Source organism: Protopterus annectens, chromosome 14.part0 (genome assembly GCF_019279795.1).
Source record: "Protopterus annectens isolate FY-2018-M chromosome 14.part0, PAN1.0, whole genome shotgun sequence".
NCBI lineage: Eukaryota > Metazoa > Chordata > Ceratodontiformes > Protopteridae > Protopterus > Protopterus annectens.
The window spans coordinates 815,987,358-815,999,613 of NC_056748.1; positions in this window are offsets into that span (position 1 = coordinate 815,987,358).

A 12,256-nucleotide genomic window follows, 5' to 3' on the forward strand; every position below is an offset into this window, starting at 1 on the left:
ATATGCAGAAGTATTAGGTCCAGACAAACCCTGCACAAGTAGCAATGTTCAGAAATATAACAGCAGGACTCACATTTAGACCAAATCCTCAAGACATTACACACAATATATTACTGTTCATCTCCATACAGCTGTTGCAATAGATTCCAAACAAAACTTCAACACTATCTTCCTCACAAGAAAGGCAAAGGGACAACGCCCAAGTGGAGTACTCAATTATACTCCACTGTAGCCATGGTATTGACTAAGGCAGTAGCAGCGCAGCTGATGTGCATGTAATTAGCTACTTAGGAGCACCAATTGGTCATCGGGATAGCACATGTTAGTGATCTGTAACTATAAAAGGTTGCCTTGTCACACATTCAAACCATCTGTATCTACCTGTAGGACAGTACAAAACAGTAAAAGATGAACCAAAAATGAGTATTATACTAGTTAATAACACCTCCGATTACTAAGATGGTATGTATAACATGTAGTATGTCTGTATATGTAGTACCTGTACTGTAAGAATTACAGTGTAATCAATGCATATAGTGAAAATAGCTATCTTGTAGCGATGTATTGTTGCGCAGTAGTAATTCTTGTAGTATTCTATGTGTGTACTGCTGTAGGTCACATGGCACACTCCGCATACACCACAATGGATGATATGGGCTTGGAACCCGCCAGTTCGCTTCCAGCCACTGTCAGTGTCAGGATTGGTCCAACAAGTATGTGCTATAACAGGGGATAGTATATGTCGATATATTGTAACAGTCAACATATGTATGGTGTATAAGTAAAATAAAGATGTTAAAGGTAGGCTTACCATGCAAATATGGTGTGCATTGTGGGATATTGTGCCAATAACTGTGTAATGTACAGTATTCTAGGCAGATCTGCATTCTATTCTACATAGCAGTTCTGTTATGTTATGCAAACAGTAGTTATATTTATTGGCAATTACAATACTCAATGACAGGATACATAGCATTAGTATTCATCTGACAGGTTAGCAGCATAATAGCAAAGATAATTGGAAGAGCCAGGTAACTATCCATGCACATAACACATGTAATATCCACCTCTCTACTATCGTCTGCAAGCAATAACAGCTGTACATGTGTACATGTTATGCAAATATGTAGTGACCCTTTTTACAGGGCTGGGCCAAATGGCTATGTGCACACCTACATAGAGTGGACATTGAGAGTACAGACACACTGGTTGAACTACCAGGTTTGTGTAGCCCAACCTCTCATTGCCAACCTAACAGCCACCTGCACATACTGTATGTAAGGTAGTGCACAGCACTGGTAATGAAACAGGTTGCATATCATCTTTAACTCCAGTGTAACATCTGCAATAGGAGTGTAAGATGTAGGAGACAGCTGCCCATGTGTAATAGCCGCATCATAGGTCATGGCTCACACTATCTGATTATATCCTGATCATGTTGATAGTAGCATGAAGGTCTATTGATACATGACTCTGTTTGGAGAGTGGGTATCTGTGCCCAACAGAGCTCATGGTCCTGGTGGATACGTGAGTATATACCCAGAGAAGGAAACAAACCTGTAGACACTTGCATCATCTGTAATCAACTAACAGGATGTGATGTACTCCTCAGAGGAGGATTGCTGCTAAAGGTAGCTACAATGTTTCCGTAATAGCCAGTGTTGTCACGTCCATAACACAAATATTTACATGTGAGCATCACTGTCTAAAACATCTTCATAGGCAATACGTACACTAAATACAGTACTTGGTACTTGTAGTACTGACTGCTCATAAAGGCATGTCCACTAATCAGCTACTGGTGTTTACTAATGTCAGCTTTGTGTATGTGGCCATCCTGGGGGAATGTAATCTCTATTCCATGTACACTGCCAGACCCACCTAACACCACGCCCCACACATTGTTTGGGATGCAGCTACAGGGGTAAGCTGGAAGGCAGCCCAGTCTACAGCCATGACTGGACTGGACAGTCATGAGGTGTAGGTTAACACATGTAGCTCATCAACACAACCAACACATACCCTTACCAGAACACAGTAAGGACACCCACACACACTACCGGAAATCACACACATTCACAAATGCGTCTAAGTATCTGGCCAAACAAGTGACCCCCCCCAAGCAGGAAGAGACAGACACAGAAATACACAAATTGTATGACATAGTTTGCATAATTGTGCCACACCTCTGAACACGTGACTGGAAACATGCCCAACAGTACTTATTTGTGAATGCAAACTCTAGCACTATGTTACACACCAACCTATATGAGGGCATACATACTGTCAGCTGCCTGTCTGCCATGATTAGCCACATACTCATACACTCAGATCACCTTTTGAACTATACACATGGCTCTGGAATATTCCATGTTGTTGTGCAGGACCTGTGATGCAGTAGCCTAGACTGCATGGAAACACATGTAGGAACTGTCAGGTCTTGTAGCCCATGCAGGTATGTCCAAAGGCCTGGATAGCATTCTGCCATTGGCCAGAATGATACTGCAGTGCAGGGACAAAAGGATTGTATTCCACAATTGTCTAGTGTAGTGGTGCATGTCAAAGGGTATCCAGTATCTGTCATCCTGGGATAACATGGTTGACAGACCATGATGCTTTGCCAGACAGGGCGTGTACCTGTCACCCCTGGGAATCTGGATACTGCCTAGGGCTCATGCTTCCCCTATAGTGCCTTCATCATGCACAGTACAAGTGAGGCTCCACTGCTGTTACAGGGACAGCCAAGCAATAAACTATGGGTCTCGCTACACAATGATACATGTCAGAAACACTATACGGACACACATATGTCAATCCCTAATATGGAGAACATATCTGTGCAGTGGCTGAGACATGTTTCAATTCTCTGGAGAGCATACCTGCATGACCATGTTATAACACATACCTCACCTCTTGCCCATTATTCTTTATTGGAACACACGGACCACAGGTGTGTACATATTCCTGAAGTATATGTACACCCCAACGCTAATTGCACTTGCATAACATCAGATGCATTATGCTGAGCAACTACCTTTGAGCCAAAGTGGAATTCAAAATGCACCTTGAGACAGATCACCCACCAGGCTGCAGACTTCCCAACTGTCATAATGTGCTGTAATGGGCAAGATTAAGTCTGAGACAGAACCATAATAATGGCTACTCTCAAGTATTCCATTATGAACTGTGAAGACTCCTCAAGTACCAACACCTGCGCTCAATGCATGTTGGATTCCATTGACCCCACTGACCTGGATCACAGTAGTCACACAAACAGGGCTAACAGTATGCTACATAAAGTTAGTCTCCAATGCCAATGTTATGTTTCCTAAGAACAGAGTGGTGAGTGTCATAGCACCCATGCAGATGGACAATGCATGTGCAAATGCTGAATCCTACACAAATGAACCTTAAGCAGTCACATATGTGCAGTGATTGTGCCATTGAAACAGAACCAGGATTCAACCCAACACAAAGAAGTAGGCAAACTGGTGGTACCATGCTTTAAAATGTACCACAGAAAGTAGTGACTGTTGCAAGAGTGAACACACATGAGTGTAGGTAATCCCTGGTCAGCCTCAGTAAGATGCAGATACACCATATAAAACCACGTAATGCTACTGTGAAACTAATCAGCCACATATTATGAGGCCAAGTACAGTGCATTCTATAGCTGCATCATTAATCGTAATGGCAACAACAAGACCTGCCGTGCTGCACAGCACTATGGCATGGGAAGTACTGCACCTACAGAAATAGCACCAATTCATCCAGATAGGGTCTTGGAGAACCTAAACCCACTCCCACCTCCCCCCAACAGGTACACTTAGTAATATATCCATGTACACTACAGGGCCCCTGTACTAACGACTATGAAGGTGCAAGCTGCACTCTCTAAAGCCATACATACAGCTTTCATGGGACCTGTCAACATCCCAGGGTGTATCCTACACAAATGTAAGAACATTCAGCTATCCACATACACATCATGTTCAATCATAGCTCCATGTCAGGCTGTGTACACACTGAATGGTGCACAGCAACAGTTATCACACCCCACAAAGGGGGAGACACCATTGATAATAGGACATAGTGCACAACTACCCTGCTGAGTTTGTTCTGTACGGCCATGAACCATGGCCAACGTATTTGATGTACTCGGTACAGATGTAGATGACAGTAGGGTTGATTCACACTGCATATCATGACCTTGCCAGGTCATAGGACACCATCACCCATACTGTGTTCCAGCTACACTCAGTAAACTAGGTGTATATTCCTATGTCACAGGAGTGGTTGGCAACTGGACTGCTGGCAGAACCAACACTACAGAAGGTGCGTGACTAATACACGCACATCAAACCAGTGCCAGCCACAGTAATACAGGGGTCATTCCTGGTACTCCCCCTCTTTGTTATCTATACCACACAGACTAACACAGAAGGCAACAGCCTATTGATGTTTGCAAATGACTATGAACTAGGAGCAATAGTCGACTCAATGTGTGCTGCGTTCAACATACAGAAGGGCCTAAGTGTGTCAGATGTGTGATGTGTGATGTATGGCCACAATCTGACAGCTAAGTATTGCATTGTCATCCCCTATGTTACAAACCCTGTACCCATTAACTACCACCTAGGCAGCGGTCAACATAAGGGCAACTGTGTGTATGGGATGCAGCTGGACAATACTTCCCTTTGATAGTTACATCACCACAAAAGACAGGTAGTCGTATGTGGCACCCCTAATCATGACAGGGTGCCATCCAGGAATATAGAGATAACTGCTCAGCCATACTCAACACCCATGTGACCCATAATAGATCACATATTTCCTTTAAGGGTTATTGCCCATGTGTAGATAGCCTACACTGCCCTCCCCAATCCCTAGCTGCACTATGTAGCATGCAGCCTACTGTGAATAAAGCCATGCCCAACCCAGAGGTGTTGGACATGCTACACTTAACACATCCTAATCCCAAATAAACACATACATCATGGACATCCACCTTTCTAGTACAAGGATCACAACATGCCTGACAGATCTCTGTCCCATACACTTAACATACTCTTGCCATATTATTCATCCCTGTCCAGCAAAGCTGCACATCGCCCCTCTCTGCGACATAGTGTGATGACAGCATGCCAAATATATCAGTAACCATGTGTATCAGTTCTGTGGCACTGCTTGAACTGGCCACTGACACTTACCTGTCTGTTGCCTACAGCTAGGTAACCTGTCTGCCTAGGCTCATAAATGGCCCAGGGCATATAGCCTACTAGATCACTATGACCATACATGCTTTAGTTGATATCCAACCCTGCAAATACCATCAGGCTAGCTATTGTCCCATGTGTGACACATGTGCAACACAGGCAATACATGTCAGGATACTACACAGCTGTACAGTGCCATGTAGATGTATATGGTAAAACACATACATGCTTGCAAGTCTGCAGGGTCACAGGTCATGTCCCTAATGGCTATGTATGACTATATATGTGACATATACACAGCATTAAGGTCAATTGCATTAATGTGAACACATCCATGCATGTACAGATAGGTAAAGATATCACTACAGGAAAACAGATATGCCCACGTCAAGACAACATCCACATGGTGTATGAGCAATGTCATCACATGACACACATATATATGGTGATAACAGCACATCACCAGTAGGTGTCAAATGTATGTGACTTATACATGTCAGTGGTGTTAGTGTCATGTAGATTTGCAAAGACATATTTGTAATCTTAATAAATGTGATACACATGTATGTTCAGCTGTACTGCTGTACTTCTCTGTGAGTTACTGTGACCTGTCTCCATCATTATGTCTTCCAGGTATGCCATGTAGCAGACTGCCAGTGTGCAGCTGCTTGGAGGATGAGGTCCTTATCCCATACCTCCTCGACAACTACACAACACTCTTCAGCCATGTGCCACAGGATGCACAGTAGTGGGATGCCCTGTGGGATGAACTCTGCAGGAGGGTAAATGATGTTGGCAGTCACAAACGCACCTATCAGCGAGTGCGCCGACACTGCACTGACCTGATAAGACGGGAGAAACAGCATGCTAATGCAATCGCCAGGGAACAAGGTGTAACAGGTGGGGGGAGGGTCCACTCACCCAGCCCCCACTCATATGTACCGAGGAGCTACTGGCCAACCTGGGGACACCTGCAGACCTCCATCCACAAGCTTTAGCTGGTATTGTGGAGGTGGGTGTCTCTCAACCACCGAGCCTGGAGTTGCCTGGTAAGTCAATACTGCACATAAAACACAACTATATTTCACATAGTTACATGTATTACTGTACAATATGTAATGTAACATCATATGCAAGGCATGTATGCACACATGCCACATACTATAGTCTGCTACTTTATGTATGCACAGATGTGCATACTCCATAGTATAGTGTATTGTACTGGCTTATGTGCTAACATGGACATTGCACCATGTAGCTATCACACAGGTGTGGATAATGATCTTACTGCTGTGACACTCCTGTTTAGGTACCTCTGGTGTTTTGCAGCGACAGCAGCCTGTGTCAAGTGAGATTGTTATTATTTACCAGGCTTGATAATGCATGGAACATATTAATTGCATGCTATCTGCCATAACACACGTACACATAATGTATGGTGGTCCTGTTAATGGACACTGGTCAGACCTGCAATGCATCACACTGTTTACCTATGTGAAACAATTGAAGACTATATGAAACATCTACACTAAACCTTCCAAAGTGTCATTGCCAGATGTGTGGACAACAATGAATACAATGGTGGAGGTGTGTTCCACTGTAGGGACAGGTACTACATAGCAGCATTACACATGTTGGGAATATGAACAGTACTGTACATAGAGCATATGTGTGTACACACTCTAAATGTGTTGGAGCTGGAGTATGATCAGCCCACAGGATACACCCTTGTGGAGTATACCCTTGCTATGAATGTCACACAATGTCATGTGCTATCAGACATGTCCATGACATATAGTGGGCTGACTGCAACACTGCTCAACTATCCTGCAAAACATGTCTCACATCCCATACATACCACCCTTTGTCTGCATAACCCTGTCCTCAGTGGAGCATATGACATCTATGGGTGTATGCCATATGGGATAACACTGACATGTGAAATAAGATAGCCATCACAACTATTGACTGAACATGTGTACACATGGCCATGGAGGATGGCCAGAGACATGAAGCAACACACACAGTAGAAGTGATGTACATGTGTGTACACCCTGTTGTACATTGGCTTGACACAATACAACTATGGCCTTTGTGTAATGGTGATATTGCAGATGTGAAACACTAAACATCATACAGGCCTGTGCACAGCTTGTGTAGGCATAACATGAAACCACCACATAACATGTCTTGAACATCTTGAGTGTGTCACGACATGGAAGCATTCACCTATACAGTATCCAAATACATACATGTGTTGCACAACATACACATACATCCACATCAAGCCACAGATACAGTACATTCACCTTGCTAGTGTCAGACATCACTGTCATGCCTGCTCCTCATATGTGTGAGGTGCACAGATGGCATGTTGGACAAAGAGTACTGCTAAGTTAGCCATGTGTGGGCATAGTTGCCAGGCATCAGTAATATTGTTGCAGATGTGCAGGGGTGTCATCCGTATACCCTTCTGTGACCTGTGTCACACATTCCACATTAGGGTTTATTGTGTATACACCTCAGTGATGTGGGTCATATTCCACATTAGATATGTATTGTATGTGAACATAGTCATGGCTATGAACTGTGTCAGTAGCTCACACTTTATAGCAATTGTGAAGCCACATGATGCCCTGCAATGGCTATGCACATCAGCTCAATGTGCAGTATTTCCCTGCATATTTGTAGGGTGGACAGACAACATTGCATCAGCTGAAGGCCCATGTTAGTATAACACATCCCTGCATTGGGACACCATTACCGTACTGTAGATTGGAAAGGACACCATTGTGTTTCACATGTATGCATGTCATTCAACACGTCAGCAGAAGACATGTCATACTACATGTGATTGGCAAGGTCATACGCCACACAGCAGGCTGGTGTACTGTAAACCTGTGCTGGTCTGTGGCACCATTGCAAAGTAGGGACAGCCATGTCAAACATGTGTGTACAGCCACATGCACAATGTCTACACTCAGCTCAGGGGTAGGCGGAATATTGTTGAAGAGACATGCACTGCTTTGGGGGAGATATGCAAGCTAGGGCTCAGGCAAGCATAGTATGCAGTCAACATACCCTACTGCTCATGTCCTCATACATAGGGGCGGTGGCCAACGTAAAGCATCAGTGGCAGATGTACAAAGGTCAGCGATGGTCTGTTAACATGTGGTGTATGTTACACACACCATGGCAGTGCAGTGCAATGCATTGTGTTACAGGTATGGGGCATAGGCTACTAACACAAATGGTGCAATACAGGTATGTATGCTAACCACCACTATAATTGTGTAATGTGCATGCCATCTGCTATAACACATGCATGCTGTTGTGTGCAACTCAGGGATGTATGATAACTACCACTATAATTGTCTAAGCTGACATTATAATTGTCTAAGCTGAATGCTACCTGCCATATCACCTGCATGTAGCATGTGTGTCTGTGTGTGTGTCTGTGTGTGTGTGTGTGTGTGTGTGTGTGTGTGTGTGTGTCTGTGTGTCTCTGTGTATGTGTCTGTGTGTGTGTGTGTCTGTGTGTGTGTGTGTGTGTCTGTGTGTGTGTGTGTGTGTGTGTGTGTGTGTGTGTGTGTGTATGTGTGTGTCTGTGTGTCTCTGTCTGTGTGTGTGTGTGTCTGTGTGTGTGTGTGTGTGTGGGGGGGGGGGTCTCTCTGTGTGGGTGTCTGTGTCTGTCTGTGTCTGTCTGTGTCTGTGTGTGTCTGCCTGTGTGTGTCTGTCTGTCTGTGTGTCTCTGCTGTCTGTCTGTGTGTGTCTCTGTCTGTCTGTGTGTGTCTCTGACTGTCTGCCTGTGTGTGTGTCTGGTATAACTTGTAATGTACAATTCTTGTCTTCCCCTCACAGATGTTGATGTAGGTGCATTGCCCTCCTGCGGTCCCCCTGATGTTAGTGTCCCCACAGACTCTAGCAGTGATGATAGTATGATTGAGGCACAGGTAGGGTTGTCAGGGGCTGAATCTGTGCCATTGGTTGCCATTCCACCTGTCTCCCCCTCATCCTCACACACAGTTCCCCTGACTGCACATACCCCGTCACCATTGACCATAGAGGAAAGACAGTTGGCGGGTGGTAGCATGGAACAGGGAAGTGTGGTGACTATGGAAGGTGTGCCTGCACACCATGATCCCAGTCAACAGACTGGTGATGTCCTACACAGGCATGTGCCCAGCACTGCTCGTAGGATGACCACTGGCCAACATGCCCCTGAGAGACAAAGCACATCAGCTGGAGTCACCAGATGCATGTTTCGGGCTGTAATGGAGTTACAGGCACATGCTGAATGGCACAACAGAGAAGGTCTGAGGCTTCAGAGGGCTGCTGTCCGTTCATTAACGGACAACATTCAGGCACTTGCAAATGCTCACCATCATCTTGCAGATGTTTTGGATAGAAGATTGGGTGACATGGTGGGAGCCCTTGACCGTGTCATTTCAATCCTCGAGCATGGAATGTCTGTGCTGGAACATCTGGTGGGAGTGAGACGTCGGGCACATGGATGTAGGTCAGCTACATCACCTGTTGAAGGTCTACGTGAACATGCTACTGCACATGCCCACTCCCATAGTGGCGGTAGCAGCAGTAGCAGTGCAGCTGGTGTGTGCAGTCCACACCAGGACACAGCAGGCCATGTGCATGTGGTCCTGGACGGTCACAACAGGGACACAATTCCAGCGGACATATGTCATCAGATGGTACCCAATCTGGACCTCTGCCTGGTAGTGTCCGTGCAACCCCTGGCAGGCGCAGGTCATATGGCCGTGGCCGGACACCGTGAACTGTGAAACCTGCCTTGTACAGTCTGCAGCTGTCAATAATACCCCTGTGTAGGCCAGCCACATGCCAGACCTGTGTGTGTGCATACACACACACACTAGAAACAAATGTAGGGCACCTCAACACACGCATAACATCCACACACGCCCAATGATATCACAGGCCCTAACACACACACATGATATCATCCAATGGCACAGCCTAGGCCTCTGGCAAACATTATCACCCTGTGCATATGATGATGCCTGTGCCGCATCCCTGTCATCCACACCATCGATGCACGGACATGTTCATATGGTCTGATGCACAGGGTGAACATACTAGGTAGACAATTATAGATTAATATTGTTGAGTAGTGTTGACAAGCAGCAGACATACCATGTATTGCAGTTTTAGAATGCATTTTGTATGTTTGACAGTATGTATCATGTGTAATAACACTAACAGTATGTTGATCTTGACTTTCTGCCTTCCTCTTTCAGGTGTAGTTGCATATGCCGGGGATGTCGGTGTTTGCGGGTGTCCCATATGTACATGTTGACTACCCACAGGTCAGTATGACAATACCTGCTTGCACTTTGTAGCTTCCACATCACAGTTATATTCTCCCATGTTTCAATTATGTTCACTGTTCTAATGATCCAAGAGCATGATAGCTGTGTAGTAAGCTACTGTGTTCAGAGCCGTCACATCCATAGTGGGAGACATCACAGGTATAGTTACCTGGAGCGTGGAGGGGGTAAAGAGTGGTATGCTGGATGACAAGGGTAAAGGCCACTGGAAATAGTGGCTTCTCATTGGGAAGCAATAATACCCACTGCCATGATAGCATGCAAGCACAGACACACACACACACACACACACACACACACACACACACACACACACACACACACACACACACATACTCACTCAGGGATTCACAGACACAGTAACACACACTCTGACACACACAAGCACAAACAGTTGCCAGTGTTCGGATGAGAACCCCTGCCTATGTGCATATCATCATTATAGTACTATGCAATTACAAGACGCACCACAGAGATGACACATGTACAAGTAGTTGGAATGGCCTAAGATCGAGGACATCGACAGGGATACTACAGTGCAGTGAGTGTATGTGGGGAAGGGGGTCCATCAGTAGGCTATGTAACAACAGGTCACACCCCAGGGTGTACATGTTAACAGGCGGTTAGTATGCCCATCTACAATTGATGATATCAACAGGGATGCTAGATTGCATTGAGTGGATGGGGGGAGGGGCCATTAACATTTCACTATGGTAAAATACAGCCTCACTAAAGGAACCGGACAGCCATACACACGGACAGCCATACACACACACACACACACACACACACACACACACACACACACACTGGCATTCACAAAGATATACACCTATGTCACACACATACAGACACTTTACATGTGTGAGGTTTAACCACCTGCCTATGCCTTTCTTTCTACACTTCACTCTGTACTGGTGTCAACAACAGTGTTCAGGAGAGTGATAACATGTGGGATGTATTCCCAACCATATGTGACATATATGGACACACACACCCACATGTGCCACTACTGTGAATCAAACACCTGCCTATCTCACGATAGGTACTACAGAAGTACAGTACTATCACATCCGGTACAATGCTTACTGACTCTTTCCTTTGACAACTGTGCTGATATATGCACAATATATGCACAGGGGAGGTATTACTGTTACAAGTGTCATGAGGTTTGTCTTCAGTGTCACCCTTACAGCATTCTACGTTGTCTGTCTTCTACTTCAATTAACAAAACCTGACCTTAGCAGGTACACAGGTTATTGTAGGACTGGTTGTAACACACCAGTGAACTGTCCTCAGTAATCATTCATCTGCAAAGAAGCCCCACCACTTAGTAGTCATTTCCAAACATCTGTCCATACCTCATGTACGGCTTACTGTACTTAGAGCATATCACCATATACAGTTGGCAATGTTGAGGCTGTATTGCAACAGCATGATGTACTAAGACAACAGTCACCTTCAGACATCAGACACTGCACACACATGGAATCTACACAAACATCAATACATGTACACATATGCAGTCTACATCAGTATGTACACTAGCAGGTCAAGGGGATACATTCCACACCTTCCCCACGCCATGTGTGAAACACAGCCGAGCATTACACCATAATGGATGTTGTATTCATTTACTGGTAGGACACCACCACTTTCACTGAGTAACCAAGTGTA